Raw genomic sequence first — 14869 nt, 5'->3', positions numbered from 1 at the left:
TTTTGTAGAGAGACATGGCCATCTCTCTTACAAACTGTTACATCAGGGTTACACCAGAGCAAGACTTGTCTCTACATTCAAACGCTTTTTGGCAGGTATCGCAAGCTGGTAGAAAAATACAACATCTCTCTTCGACAAATGATTGCTGATGGCATCGGAGACATTGGGCCTTAGTTAGTGACCACTATCTATCTTACTTACAGATTGATATATGGCGGGTGCCACATGTGGGCAGGATGCGCTTACTACTTTCAAAACACCTGACATTACTTTTTGGTCTTCTGGCCAGAGGTCCGTATATCTTTCTTTCATGAATATGACTTTGTTTGTGTACCGTCTATTTACTGTCTGTTCTGTGCTGTTTTGTGTCTATGTTTACAACTATTGTCTTACGAATTCTGACCTAATGTCATTGGATTATGGATTGGTATGATTGCGATTATTGCACATACCAGACTCTTTTCATGAGCACAGCGCAGGTGCGTAAAGGAATCAAATATGTCTGCAGTGACAAAAATACAGCTAATAGTCGTCCGGTGTTTTATCGTGATACATGACTTGATCACAGTTCTATGCCACTGAGGGTGCTAAAGTTAGTGCTAACAAAGGGCAGTGTGCTTTATGTACAAGAAATGCTAACGTTGATTGGCATATTTTGCATAAAAACCACTTTAAAATCTTGTAGTCGCGACCTGCGAATCGTTGCAAACGTCAGAAAATGTGCCGTGGTATGAAGTCATCGGCTAAAAATATAATTCGACAATTAACATTTCCCGAGAAAAATTACCACAAATATATTCTTTTTATACAAAGAACGCAAAATTTAAGAAAACCCTTCCTTCTGCAGATTATACTATAGGCCCATTTCATTTCATCATACCACAGGGCTATTCACAAACTACGTACATGTATGGATGAGGATCTGAACAAGGCCGAGTTCTATGCTCACATAGAGCGAAGGGCAGTTCAGAGCGGAGTAAACATGTGCACAACATTCAATGACGTCACTGCACTATGCACCATGCAATGATGTGCAAGGATAGGAACTGTATATCTGCCCTGAGGACAGCTCAGATATATTGCTTCCTTAAGGGCAGATTGGCAGATAGGATAGGAAATGTATGTCTGCCCTAAGGGCAGCTCTGATTATTATACTGCCCTCAGGGCAGATTTGTAGATATACAATTATGCAATGATGTGTGAGCTTAGAAAATGTATGTCCGCCCTGAGGGCAGTTCACATACATTGGCTAGGAAGATTGGTCATGAATAAAACATGTTTCTGTGGACATATTCTATTCTCCTGAGTGACATTTTAATTTTAAATCTCTAAAAAGCCCTAAAACTAGTACAACTAGTAAAACCGGTACAACAAGAATGAAAATTCAACGGAAACGTGAATATAATTCAGGTTAATGAATACAGTCCTGAAGCATCTAATTATGTGACTTGTACACACATCTGTCTACGATGTTAAAATACGATGGCTTAAATGTCAAAAATTGTGTCTTTCTTCTTATGTCATTTGTTTTTGTACACGTTAAACTGAGTGAAGACAAATTTCGATGACAAAGCGGTATTTCGCAATTCTTTTTTTCGCCGCATCACCTAGTCACGCAGTAAACGTTTGCATACTGTGAAGTGCTATAATTCTTGAAATAAAAACTATTCAGCGATTGTTAATTACAGTTTACAATTCACGTGATCGAAATCGTTGGAGACGTTTGTTTTACAATCACACTGCTAAAATAAAGTCAACACCGACTGATATTTATGACTGTAAGAGAGGTTGAAAATGTTTTAGCATTGCTAATATTTAACTGTTCGTTAACCGTCCCTGAGGCGCACTCTGTGTTCTAAATAAAGCCGACCTCTTTGACAAATAGGTCAACATGCAGTTTAAATTAGAGGATGACTAAATAAGAATGTTGTCCTTTTCGCAAGAATTTTGTATTTTTTAGCAAATGGTGTGTGAAGAAGAAACAATTGTTTTACCATCATACTCTTTGTGGTAAAATCTCAAGGAAAAACAGCATACCCTGTGATTTTTGTGTAAGTCACATTGCTTTATGACAAATTTCAACCTTAAAAGATATTGATTAAGATCGTTTAGGCGTTCACGGAACTGTTTCTTCAAAAATCACTGGATGTATCACTGAAAGAAATAACAATAAAGATGAACGATGCTGCATTTATCACAGTCACTGAGAAAAGCTGCTTAGTAGTCATTTCTGCAGGCTCTTTAGCATTGAGAGAAATAATGTTGCTTGTTATCTTGGAATCTATCGTAATGACATCAGCTCCTGAATATTTTTTCTTAATGACTTCTTGTACCGAGTCATTTGTGAAATATTGAAAAAGCAATGACCTGATAGCTTGTGTTTCTACATCAAAGCCAAAGGAGTTGGGCGACACTGCACTAAACACACATAACAATATTCACAAACTTATTAGAAAATTGTTAAATTAAAATGCACAGTGTATGCATTTTAATATTCAAATAATAGTTAATCACCAACACGATGGAAAAGTTGACTCGATTGGTGTCGTATTTGTCACTTGTCACAAACCGCTGGCACCAAATATTAGGTAAACTATATAAACGACCAAACCATCTTTCCATTGCTAGGTAACTTCAAGATTTTTACTATGTCACAAATATGAGTAGAGTTTGGCTGAAATATCGCCACAATAAATATATACGAATTAAAGCTATCATGCCGATTTATGTCATTTTCATTCCATTTTCAAAGAATCTTACCCGCTGAAACAAACATTTACATGCACCTTAATTCAATTGCGAAATTAATTATGCTCCATTGGAGCGATTCAAACGGGAACATACGGTGACTTCTCACAATACATATAAGCCTACACGGCGTCAGTGTTGAAGCAGGAATATTACACCATTGAACAATCTATGTTCCTCCAGGTCTTCAAAATGGTGCAACGTCTGTTCTTAAATGTAAGAAAGTCTCTTGCTCTTGTAACTTTTTTCTGTGTCGTCAGCTGTCTTCTCGGCGGAGTAAAATCTTTCGCAGATGACAACGGCCATTCCGGCAATGGGGATCAAATCTACGTGAAAACCCCTGACAGAGAAGAGGTTGATGTACTTAGTGAGGGTAAAGCGGCTTTTGAGACGATGGCGTCTATGAAGAGTGAGTTTTATTCTGTCATATTTTAATGGAGGAAACTTAGGATCACTGTACGAAAATGCATATATAACAAAAGCTAAATTACTTTTAGAAATATTTGTTTGCTTGAAGAAAAGCTCCAACGGAAATTGGATGTATTTCATGATTGTCGGACGATTTTCACTGAAACATCGATTTTGTCGCATTTTCCCGTCATAAAACACAAACACATTATTTCTGGCTAAAACTCTCTTATTAACGAGAGGAATGAAGTAAAAGACGAACCTTCTTCTTGGTGTCCAACTCTTACTCAAGGTTCCCAGTGGCGATGCATCTACCATGGAACTTCCACTTGTCGGAGAAATTGTTACTTCTTCTACTCCAGCCACAGGTATACGTGGTATGAAGCTAGAACAAAATGCCGAACTCACGGAGGACAGCTCGCTACCATTAATGATGCCTTAGAAGACGCATTCGTTCGAGGTAAGGAGAACCCTAAGCTCATTTGGGTAATTGTAATTTTAAGTAAAATTCTATGCAAGTGATGCGTATAAGAGAAAAGTAGGGGAATTTTCGTTTTCGTGTTCGGCTTTTGACATGGAAAAATGTTGTGTACTGTATTTTAAGTGTTACTGTCATTATTGTTCTAATGAAACGTGGAAAAACATTAATTCAAATTTAGCCCTCGAACAATACATACAGATGTATCATCTTAGAGCCATCAATATATTAGCTTGTATTGTTCTTGATTAGTCGTGAGCGATGTTTGATAACAGTGTTATCTCTTAACTGTACCTCTATTGAGTTTCCCGTATCTCCCTACGTGTTGCTTGTGTTTTTTTACGATCTGTTGATTTGAGCTTTTTTCAGATGCCGTAGGTGAGCATTCGCGAATGTGGATTGGCTTAAATGACAGGACGACCGAAGGCATCTGGAAATGGGACAGCGGTGCAAAGGTAATGTGCTTTTATAAAAGAGAGACATCAGCTCATCGATTCGAGGGTTTGCCTCTTTACAACTTACCGTCTAACTATTATGTGTTGGAGGTCAAGTTTTGTAATGATAATGCGATGCTTTAAGTCGAAGTAGTATGTCTATGGTAACTATAATCATGCAGTAAAATGGCGTTTAACTAAATCGCGCATTCAATAGCTTGTGTCGTCTATCATGTTAAAAGTAGGAGAGAAATTTAAGTTTGGTTTGTGACATTCTATGACATATAATACTTCAATGCATAATACAGAAACAGCCACCGAACATTTTACAAATCAAAGGCAACGTTTCAAAAAGGAATCAATTTAACACTTGGATGACAATATCTTGAATGCATTGATGTAGTAGCTATTTGTGACGTCTACCGTAGCCGAAAATGACCCGATCCCTCTTCAAATTGCAATTTCAATGTTCAGATTTGAGCTACGCTCTGCAAATTTGACCGTCGCTCTCCAGAATTTCGGACCACCCACAAGCGTAAAGTAAAGGTCATCATCTTTATCTTTATCATCATCATCATCTTCATCCCCAGCTTCAGGAGTCAGGCGAAAATGATTCTGAGTTTGACGCTGCAGCGTTAGATTCACCACTTCAGATCCGACTATTCCCGACTGTGTCCGATGAAGTGATAAGTAAAAATGCGAATGTAAAAATGATATCACTTTAAATATTAATCAAACTATGGCTTTTGTATTTTATAATGTTTGATAACTTCTTACATGAATTCTGTTTACAGAACATTCTTAGCTATAGGTTCGACTGTCGCATTTTTGTTGTTAACCTTGAAATCCAAATTACATCGACTATTCAAGTCGTGAATAATAGTTATTCAGGTACATGGTTTCTTCATGGTTTCTGAAGTTGTCTAATGTATATAATTAGCGCTTGCATATCCCCTTTCATATGGTGGCGACTTTGACACATTTTTACTTTCTTATCGCATTAGGTACGCAGACACCAACAAACACTGCCACGGCTCATAAGCTAGAAATTACAAGCACTACCAAAAGTTAGGCTCTATGAGATATTATACTTATGTTACATAACTTGCAAACCTATTTCATAAATCAACAAGAAAATTCTGAAAGAAAGGTTTAGATGAATTTTATAATTCATCCCTCAACTTGTAGATTCTCATCGGCATTCTTAAAGTTTGGATACGACGCTGAAGCTGACGCTGAGTGGTTTCATTTTCATTGTCAGCTACAAGTTTACTTGAAGCTGGGAATGAGGATGAGCATGAACCAAGTTTACGCCCGTTCAAAACTGAAGATTATAGGTTTATTCTGCGGAGTGTAAGTCAAATAGAAGAGTGTAGCCCAAAAGCTTAAGAGCGTAGCTCAAATCTTGGGTGCGTAACTCCAAATCTTGAGAGCGTAGATTAAATATGGATAGCTTAGCTGAAATATGGAGAGCTTAGCTCAAATCTATAAGAAAAAAGCCATCTGTAGAGCATAGGTCAAATCTGAATGGCGTAGGTCAAACCTGGAGAGCGTAGGTCAGATCTGGAAAGTATAGGTCAAATCTGCCAAGTCTAGTTCAAATCTGCAGAGCGTAGCTGAAATCGGAAGAAGAAAATTACAATTTTGAAAGCGTAGGCCAAATCTTGAGAACAAAGCTCAAAGCTGGGGTGCTTTGGTCAAATTTGTTGGTCAAATCTAAAATCTGAAGAAGAAATTACAATCTGAAGAGGGACAGCGTCGTTTTCGGCAGCGGTAGATTTTTGTATGAATATCAAGTATATCACATCTCAGATTCCCATTTCGAACGTATCAGCCAAATCCTGAATACGCAATGCAGTTTAAAAAGAAAAGAATCAGATGATTGTCTCATAATTTGAACAAAAGATGATGTGTCAAAAAAATTCGTAAAGGGATTCTTACCGCTAACATGAATGCTGTTCAGGAAGATCTACTTTACAAATCCATATCAACCCTGAAGTCTTTACGAAAAAATTCTTCTAGATGCTCAAATCAAAGGGAAAATGAATTCAATTTGATAAACACTGCGCGCGATCTGCTCATTTTGCCTTACATTGGAAAAGACAATAGTGAGAAAATCCTTGCTAATCTACCAACCGAATTTCAAGACCAGCCAATGGCTCGTTGTTTGTAGTTGATCGGGCCAGCACGTTTAATATCATCCTTCCTTACTGTTGCAGGCATTTGATACTCATTGCCTGCAAAGGCAAAATGTCCTTTGTCCAACAGGATAAACTCTATTAATACCAGTCATATTTCTCTCAGGTGACGTACTACAACTGGATGCCCGGCGAACCTAACAACGAGGGCAACGAGGACTGTGTAGAGATGTGGGGTAAACATAGAGGGCAATGGAATGATGTCGGCTGCGGTGAAAGGTTCGGTTATGTCTGTAAAAAGTGAAATATATGACGACCATAGCGATGACTTGTCAGGTAAATAAATCTAGGTGGACCCTCTTTTAAATGATATAGATCAACGTAAATGCCCGTCTTTAAATTGTCCATCCAGCCAATCTTTGGTCGGTCCTGGACTTTTATACCAAAATTCGTTTATTTGAATGCCTCTCTGTACACAATGGAATGAAATTGCATCTTGCAGTATATGCAAGCGTTGTCTGTCTTGTAGCTAATGAAATTAATGTCTATTACTTCTAAACTGTCTACTATAGTCGAGTGAGCAGGTGATCATCAAAACTTAATTTTGAGCTATGAGTATTCGTACGTCTGCAATTTGTCCCGCAGGTGTGGCTCCAATCGAATATCGTCGTCTGTAGGTGTGAGCTTGTAATGATACCAGTCTTTCTCACAAAAAGGCACGACCTAAAATTGATCAATTCTTTACCGAAAATGGCAACCGCAAATATACGTTTAAGCGCCTAAATTTAATCGACCAAATCAATTTCCAGGGATTGGAATAACGACATTTTAATAGGCAGTTTAGTTTAAGAAAGGGATCCAAAACATCTCTGCGAAGATTGTAGTTGTTTTTAACATCTCTTCCTTTGTAAAGCGCCATTGAACACTACTGCGGTTTAAAGTTTGGCACTATAGAAATCCATATGATTAGTTGGTTTGTGAGAAAAATGCAAAAACACACATTACAGACCTGGAGTATCACTAATTGCCCATGCCTAGACTAGTAGTCGGGTTACAAATGATGAAAGTTATGACAAAGAAAGTTGATTGTTATACATTAAAAAGGTGTGAAGATACGACATTTATATAATGGCCACCGGAAAGTGTACACACTTCCTCTAACATGATGCAAGGATTCTGTAGCTACGATAGTCCCTTTGTGAGGGGCTTTGAAAATCGAAACATCCAAGGCTTTCTTTTAGGATTTGTCCACAGCTTGCAGTTTTAGAACATTAAGCTAGTGAATGTAGTTATACATGGCAGGATCCAGGTTCGTGTTAGTTATTTTGAAAACTATACACTTATTGTTGCCTTAACACTGAGCTTGAAAGCATCGATGCCATTATGATATATACCGGTATACAGAAGTAAAACTGTTAACTCTAATTTCACGAATTCAACACGATTTTTTCAGCAAACGTGTAGTCGAAATGATGAACTATGTATCTGAAAAAAATGTCTCATTTTCTCGAATTTGATTTGCTGTGTGTACCACTTCTTTGCTGTCTGTTCTGTGGTGTTTTGTTTCTATGTTTTAGGACCATTGACTATGTACTAGAAATTTTGACCCAGTGTTGATGGATAATGGATGGGTATGATTGTGATTATCAACGTCAGAACCAACAAGGAATTGAATGATTAGCCATGTCTACGGCGTTGTCATTAGAAGCATAAGATGTTGCAGTACCTAGGTTGTCTAATCCAATTGTATTGTCTCTCGTTGTGTGCATACGTGGCGGCCATTGAACCTATACAAACATCAGACATCCCAAATGGAGAGGGTTATTTCTGTCTACCAGTGACAGCTGTAGTCGATGACGCTCAGTAATTCGTTTACACATTGTCATGACTCAGTGCACAGTGTTCTTAGATGTTACTTACTTCTATGAGAGCCTAGGACAGGTTGGACTTCCTCGCTACAGGTGCATTGCCTGTGGGGATAAGTAAATGAATGCCAATTATTTTTGTTAGCACAGTTACCTGTTGAGGAAACTGTTCATCAAATAATGATGACCTTTGTAAAATGTTGGAGGCTGCTTTCCGGCGTGTCCGCATGGGGTACATTGCACCAAATGTCATTCTAATGTATCCATGACAGGCGTGGATGTCTACGTGTGACCTTAGAGGTGTGCAGTCGATCATAATCGACATTTGGCTTGTTGTACAAATTTGCATTCATTTGATATTGGTATATTCATTGCATCATGCACAGTGGTCCTGGAACTCACCAATGTGGCCTGTCTGTCCCCTTATTCTGCATTGCTGACAACGCTGTTATTTTTTCATCCAAAGATACTTTATTGTTAAGTTTTGTAAGCGATTTCAAATGTTTTGAATGCGATATATGGAGAACTCATATTTCAGCCCAAAATGTATTGCCATGGAAACGTGACGTGGGAGTTGGCATCAAATTTGTTCTTCTATCGAAACATATATTGTAGATAACCCAATGTGTTTAAATGGCACATGAGAAAACATGATATTTCAAACCCTCAAAAATAGAGACATGAGACATGACAACATATCAATTTTGTTCATTGCGAGCAAAACGCCTGCAGAGATCCAAGCTGTTTACATGGGATTTGGAAAAAAATAATAACTTCCAACCCCAAAATGGTTACCAAGGAAACTTCGGGCATCAAAACAGATACAATTTTTCTTAGCTTTAACAAAAACACGATTGGAACTAATTTGGGATAATTGGATCTTTATTTTTTCAAATTTCTCAAAAGTCTTAGGTGCCGTATAGCTGAAAATTGCGATATTACCAATTACTCATAAAAACAAGTGTGTAACTTAAAAAGAAAAGCAGATGAGGCTATATTTGCAGATTAAATCGACATTACTTCACCATCCAATTATCCCAAATTAGTTCCAATCGTGTTCAAAGAATACTATTATGCTGAAGCTGTGTATAAATCGAACAATAACAATTGGTATTTTGAGTATGACTGCTACACAATTCTCTAATTTATCATTATTATTATTCTTATTATTCTTATTCTCATTCTTCTTCTTATTATTATTACAGATAAATCTGGAAAATTCCTGCTCGACGAAAAATTGTCATCGTGGACATCGACGATCCAAAGTCCTCGCACATTATCCACAAATTAGACGTTGTATTCTTTTCTTCTTTTCTTGTAGCTGTAAAAGTATAGACAACTTCGTTAGTTTGGTATAGCCGTACTATTTTGTTCATTTCAAAATAATAAACGTGGTAATGCACTATGCCCTTTTCATGGTGTTGATATTTCTGGCCTGTAACTTAATTAGTTACTACAGAGACAATCTATCTGTTACAAAATCAACAACTTACATGGAACTATTAAAAGGGCTCCTTGAATAACCATACGCATATTATTCTAGCCTACAGTGACGGTAGCTTCTGCCGGCATGTTTTTTTTCTACCTCACCGTTTTAGGTATTTCTCGCATTGGTATCCGAATGTATTCTTTATAACATGGGGATCTGCGTACCTCAATATTTAAACACTCGACGAACAACAAATGTCAAACTTTGGTCAAAGTACAGATTAGACCATGGAGACGAACATTTCCTACTTAGTGCGCTTTGAGAAGCATAGTGAGAAGTAACAACCCCTTTTACTACTGCCTATGAAAAACTGGTTGGTTGTATGGAAAAAGCACAGTCCCTCAAAACTGTTTGAAATTTTACCCGTGGACTGAGATGTCTGCAGCCATCTGCAAAGCTGATTCACTTTCTGTAGTGTTTGTGGAAGCATCTGTGACTCCGTGACTTGGCTAAAAGAAAAACTCATGCAGATTCGGATAGGACACATTCTGCACACTTTTTGGACAGTTCCATATACCAGATGATCATCTCATATATGGCCCACAAATGCTCGTACAGTTACCAGGATAGTCGATCTAAAGCTAAAGTCCGAAGGCCGAACCTTGGAAGTAGTATAAAAAATGGAAGGTTTGACACCAAAAATCCATAAATTTGGCAAAAATCTTAAACAACAAAATATGCATCCATCCTCTAAAGGTAATATCGGACTAAAATAAAGGTTCATAACTTAACTCTCGTAACTGCATTTGACTGATAAATGCCGAATTTAGGTGAACATTCATAATCCCCCGCATTCACGTTGCCAGTCCGCCATTGGGGATCATTCAAGTGCAAGTATTATAGGAGTGAAAGTACACATCCAAATGGCCGACTGGCAATGTGAATGCGGAGAATTGCAAAACAGTGAATTCTCCCCTGAATTTTGCATGTACCCGTCAAATCAAGTTACCAGGGTAAAGATATCTTTTATTGGAGTAAATGTTTTATTTGATTGCTTTTTGACTTCTCACTGCTTTTTAGTCTTTCCTTTCCTCTCGATAAAGCAACGTAATCAAATGAATATAGACTCTGCCTGTATACATCACAGTCCTCGGAGGGACTGAATATGTATCTTTGAAATAAACAAGACCGAATCAAAGTTCCCCCACATTTGCCACAACGGAGGTAGTTCTAGGCTCATGGCGCTACTACCTAGGAAGGAGCTACATGTATTATTGTTCCATCACAAAACTTACGCTAGAAAGACAAGTATCGAGCATCCTACTTCAGAACGACCGTGTCTCTTTTACTCCCGGTGCTATTGTAGCGTAATGAATCTACATCCCTTGTTTTTCCCATACTTACTCTCTGTTTAAAGATAATTTATGGGAGCCAACGCTTATCTAATAACATTTCCATCTCGAGCTAGACATAATCAATCGCGCAGGCGGACAGGGATGCATTGGACTGAATGAAAATCGCATTGAAGGCATTTGGGAAATAAGATTTGGGTGCTACGGTGAGTTCTACAATAAATTATTAACTTATTAACTCATGAGTGATTCAGTTTTTGAATATTTACAAAATTTTAGCTCTTCCACATGCTTGAGTGGTATCAACTACCCAAAGTTTATAAAAAACACAGCCATTTAAATAACATGATTGTAATTATTCCCCATCTTAGCTTTTAGTGATCATAGCAAGGATATATAAAACATCATAGTGTCCAAATTCCTGCACTTGACAATTTAATGGTAATTTACTACATGAAAGAACAAAATAGTTTAAAAACTGCGTCTTTCCTTCTGGAGTTGGTATAGGAACTAGAATAACAATGAACCAAATGGTGGTACTGAGGAGAACTGTGTGGAAATGCGAGATCACCGCAATGGCAAATGGAATGATGAATCCTGCGATAAAGAACGAGGATACATCTGTGAACAAAAGGGGTAATGTTTTACAAGCTTCCATATGCGGCACTCTGTATACCCTTTTACAACAATGGAAGCATTATGATGCGCTTGTAAGCTAAAACCACTGTGACTTTCGGGGTAATAAAAACGCACAGTAGTCGATAGCTTCACATATGCCAACGAAAGACAGTTTAGCCACACTAATCTCACTGATTACTTTTCAAAGCCAGAAAAGAGAGCAGAATAAACCAGCAAATATGAATGTATTATTACTTAACTAAAAAACTAAAACTCCCTCTTTTGACCATGTTTTGATTGAAGAATACATGAGGTACCTGCATAACGGCACTCAGTATATAAAATGATGTCGACGCAATACCGCCGCTGAATGAAAACGATCATTTTACTTGTGACCCATAGGCACAAATGAACTACTCCCATTCCAACTTGGTTTACTATGACAGGTAAACACTGCCATAACATAAATGAAAACCGTTATACTTATTTATATGTATTGCACTGCCAATTGATATCTCATTTTGATGAGCTTTTGATTGGTGGTCCAAAACATTACGTAGCAATGTATATTCAGCCGTGTGGTAACAGGTGTACAGTACTGAACTCAATTTTACAACACCGAATCTAAACGTTTTAATCTTGTCTAGCTTCACGCATAGTAGGGCTTACCTTGACCAGAGTGTCAGAACGTTTCAAGTTGTAAAACAGCAGGAATAAATTTTCATATTTTCATGTTAAACAAACTTCAAGGATTAAGCTAAAATAAGATTTACTCTGTCCCTTTATTTGTTGTATGATATAGAGAATGCGTCAATACAGCACTTGTTTTTATTTTCTTTCGATTCTATTATTTTATAATATGTCGACAATAGTTTTGCACTTGTAGATCAACCGATGAAGACTTCTAAGCGTAGAAACTAGACGGTCAATGAAAATAGTACTAGAGAGCGATAGAGCAACCTCAATGAATAAAAAAGAGATAAATATACTTAGCAATTCGTCGCAATATTTTTGCGTCATTGTGTTAATTTTTAGCAGTTATCGATTGCGTTAGAACTATTAAATAAGCATTTTGAGTGAATGGCGGGAGATTTTAAAACACGCCATATTTCCTGATTTAGACGCGGTGCAATCATACAGAAACTTATATAGGCAGCTGATAGGAACGTTACGAGAACTTCACATGTCGCCTACAGTAGTCATTGATCAAATTGGTATCTCTAGTATCGCTTGAAGTGAAAATTCGATTTTGTTCATAAAATGTGGCGAAGCATATTTTTAGTCCCCAAAAGTGGTATAATGCTCATGTCCCACGTTCTGAAAATTGAATTTTTTATTGTTTGCCTGGAAGATGGTTCGGGACTTTGACAACGCCTTCATAAGAGACGCTTGCTTAAAGTAATTCGTACATTCGCAATGCAAGCACAAGATTTGCCAAGACCATTAAAACTTTGCCAGTTATAATTTTATTTCTGCAACCCATATGATACGAAAAATACTAGACGCCTTATTATTACTATACAGGACCTAACCAGCTTTATCATATCCTTTAAGGAACTTTGGAATACTTCAGGACCATCATGTATTAAAAGAGGAAATAAGTCTATGGTTGCCAAACTCCTGGAAAAGGAACATCTATTAAATGTCAGATCAATTGGCTAGTTAGTTGACCTGATGGTCGTTAGTACACTACTCATACATCTAGGCTCGACATAACTGGATGCACACTGGAGTAGTCGATGCTATCTTAGTGCATGCAGATGTTAAGACAAATGTTCATGATTAATATGCTACTGCGATTAACATTGGCGACTCTATCACGAATTAACATAAGAGTTTCGCCAAAAAATAGAATTCGAACCCCTCTCAACTTGTGAGTGTGTGAGTAGTTTACTGCAGTTATCATCCTTATCTGGCCTCATAATACAGACTTCTGATCATGTATCTCCTAATAAAATTTTGATCTTAACCCCTGTGACTCTCTCGGGATTTTTCACGTAAGTGTTTCGCCAAAAATTTAGAATTTCAAACCCCTCAATTTTAGAGTTTGTACGTAATTTAATTTGCCGTACTCGGAGCCCAGTGACACCTCGGGACTACCAATGGTCCTACAATTAAACCGATAAAAACACGATAAAACATTAAACAAACCTAAAATTACCATACTCTACCAAAGAACGAATGCAAAGTAAGAAACTTGCGTGTGATGATGAGGAGGATTATTCGGAAAATATTATTGATAAAGTACAACGTCGTAACTGTGCACACACCGGGAAGCCGTTGCTTGTTTATCCACAGGAAAACAAGCCTGGACCCATCTATCCTCCCCTGAAATGTGATGGGGCAAATTTAAAGAAACCCCTGCATGTTCGAATCTTACGCAAATTTAGGCAATAAAATATATACAAGTTTTCAAGGAAAAAATCGTTAAACGGGTCCAACGGACCAAGAATTGGCTGATTTAACTTTGTTTCTTCTTTCATTGTTTTTGTTCCAATCTCTGCGTATGCAATACGGCCAGATTTGTTTAACAATACAATTGACAACAGCAGTGCGCCGCCAAAGGTCAGGTGTACGTAAGCCTGATGTTCGCCTTCATTTGAAATTTACAATTAATCTATCTGGTCCCGTGCTCTATTTATTTCTGCTGTTCCCACGAAAAGGGTCCTGTATGTGGCAGCCATTTGCCAAGATTCCGACACTGTCTATATTGAATCACGGACAATATTTTCCATGCCTTGAAGACGTTCTCACGAGATCGGCATGGTACATCGCTTGTCTGATTCCCTGTCCCATCTATTTATACAGTACGATTCCTGGACAATTTTGAACGCACAACAAAGTTTACATCACCATTGAATGCTACCATCTATGATCTCTCAAGAAGCCACTGACCCATCAGATTGCTCAATTAAGTTGGAAAAATGACAGTAATGGATAGAATAGAGCATACCAGTCCCTTTTCGTGAGCACAGCGCAGCCAGCGGTAGTAATGGGGCCAGTGATCAAATTGGTCTGCAGTGCCAGAAATACGACTAACAGTCGTCAGGTGTTTACATGATACATGACTTGATCACAATTAAATGGAGGATACTAAATTTAGTCCTAACAAAGGGCACTGTGCTGTATAAACATGAATTATTGATTGCCATAGTCATGCATATAAAGCCCCCTCGAAGGATTCTTGTCGCCACCTGCGAATCATTTCAAATGTTAGAACATGGTATAGGGTCAATGGCGGAAATATGGTAAGATAAATTACCACGAGGGGCTGTACGTGAAGGGAAATAGCAAGTGTCTTGTTGGTAACACACGACCAAGAGATAATACAAAGAACGCTAAAGCCGAATGATAGACATGTAACTCTCCACATTTTGTCCAATCGTATTGTTTTTAATT

At 37.8% G+C, this 14869-nt stretch overlaps 2 long non-coding RNA genes across 2 annotated transcripts; both read left to right on the top strand.

Annotated features, from left to right (window-relative positions):
- Positions 1-2857: 2857 nt before the first annotated feature.
- Positions 2858-4093, top strand: LOC139118262 (uncharacterized). The gene is made up of 3 exons (XR_011548655.1): positions 2858-3157; positions 3449-3616; positions 4004-4093. It is a non-coding gene; the product is annotated as an uncharacterized lncRNA (long non-coding RNA).
- A 2076-nt stretch (positions 4094-6169) lies between these two features.
- Positions 6170-9476, top strand: LOC139118261 (uncharacterized). Its single transcript, XR_011548654.1, has 2 exons — positions 6170-6542; positions 9277-9476. It is a non-coding gene; the product is annotated as an uncharacterized lncRNA (long non-coding RNA).
- The last annotated feature ends 5393 nt before the right edge of the window (positions 9477-14869 follow it).

The sequence above is a fragment of the Ptychodera flava genome, chromosome 19 (assembly GCF_041260155.1).
Source record: "Ptychodera flava strain L36383 chromosome 19, AS_Pfla_20210202, whole genome shotgun sequence".
In the NCBI taxonomy this organism is placed as follows: domain Eukaryota; kingdom Metazoa; phylum Hemichordata; class Enteropneusta; family Ptychoderidae; genus Ptychodera; species Ptychodera flava.
This window is presented reverse-complemented; position numbering and strand designations above follow the sequence as displayed.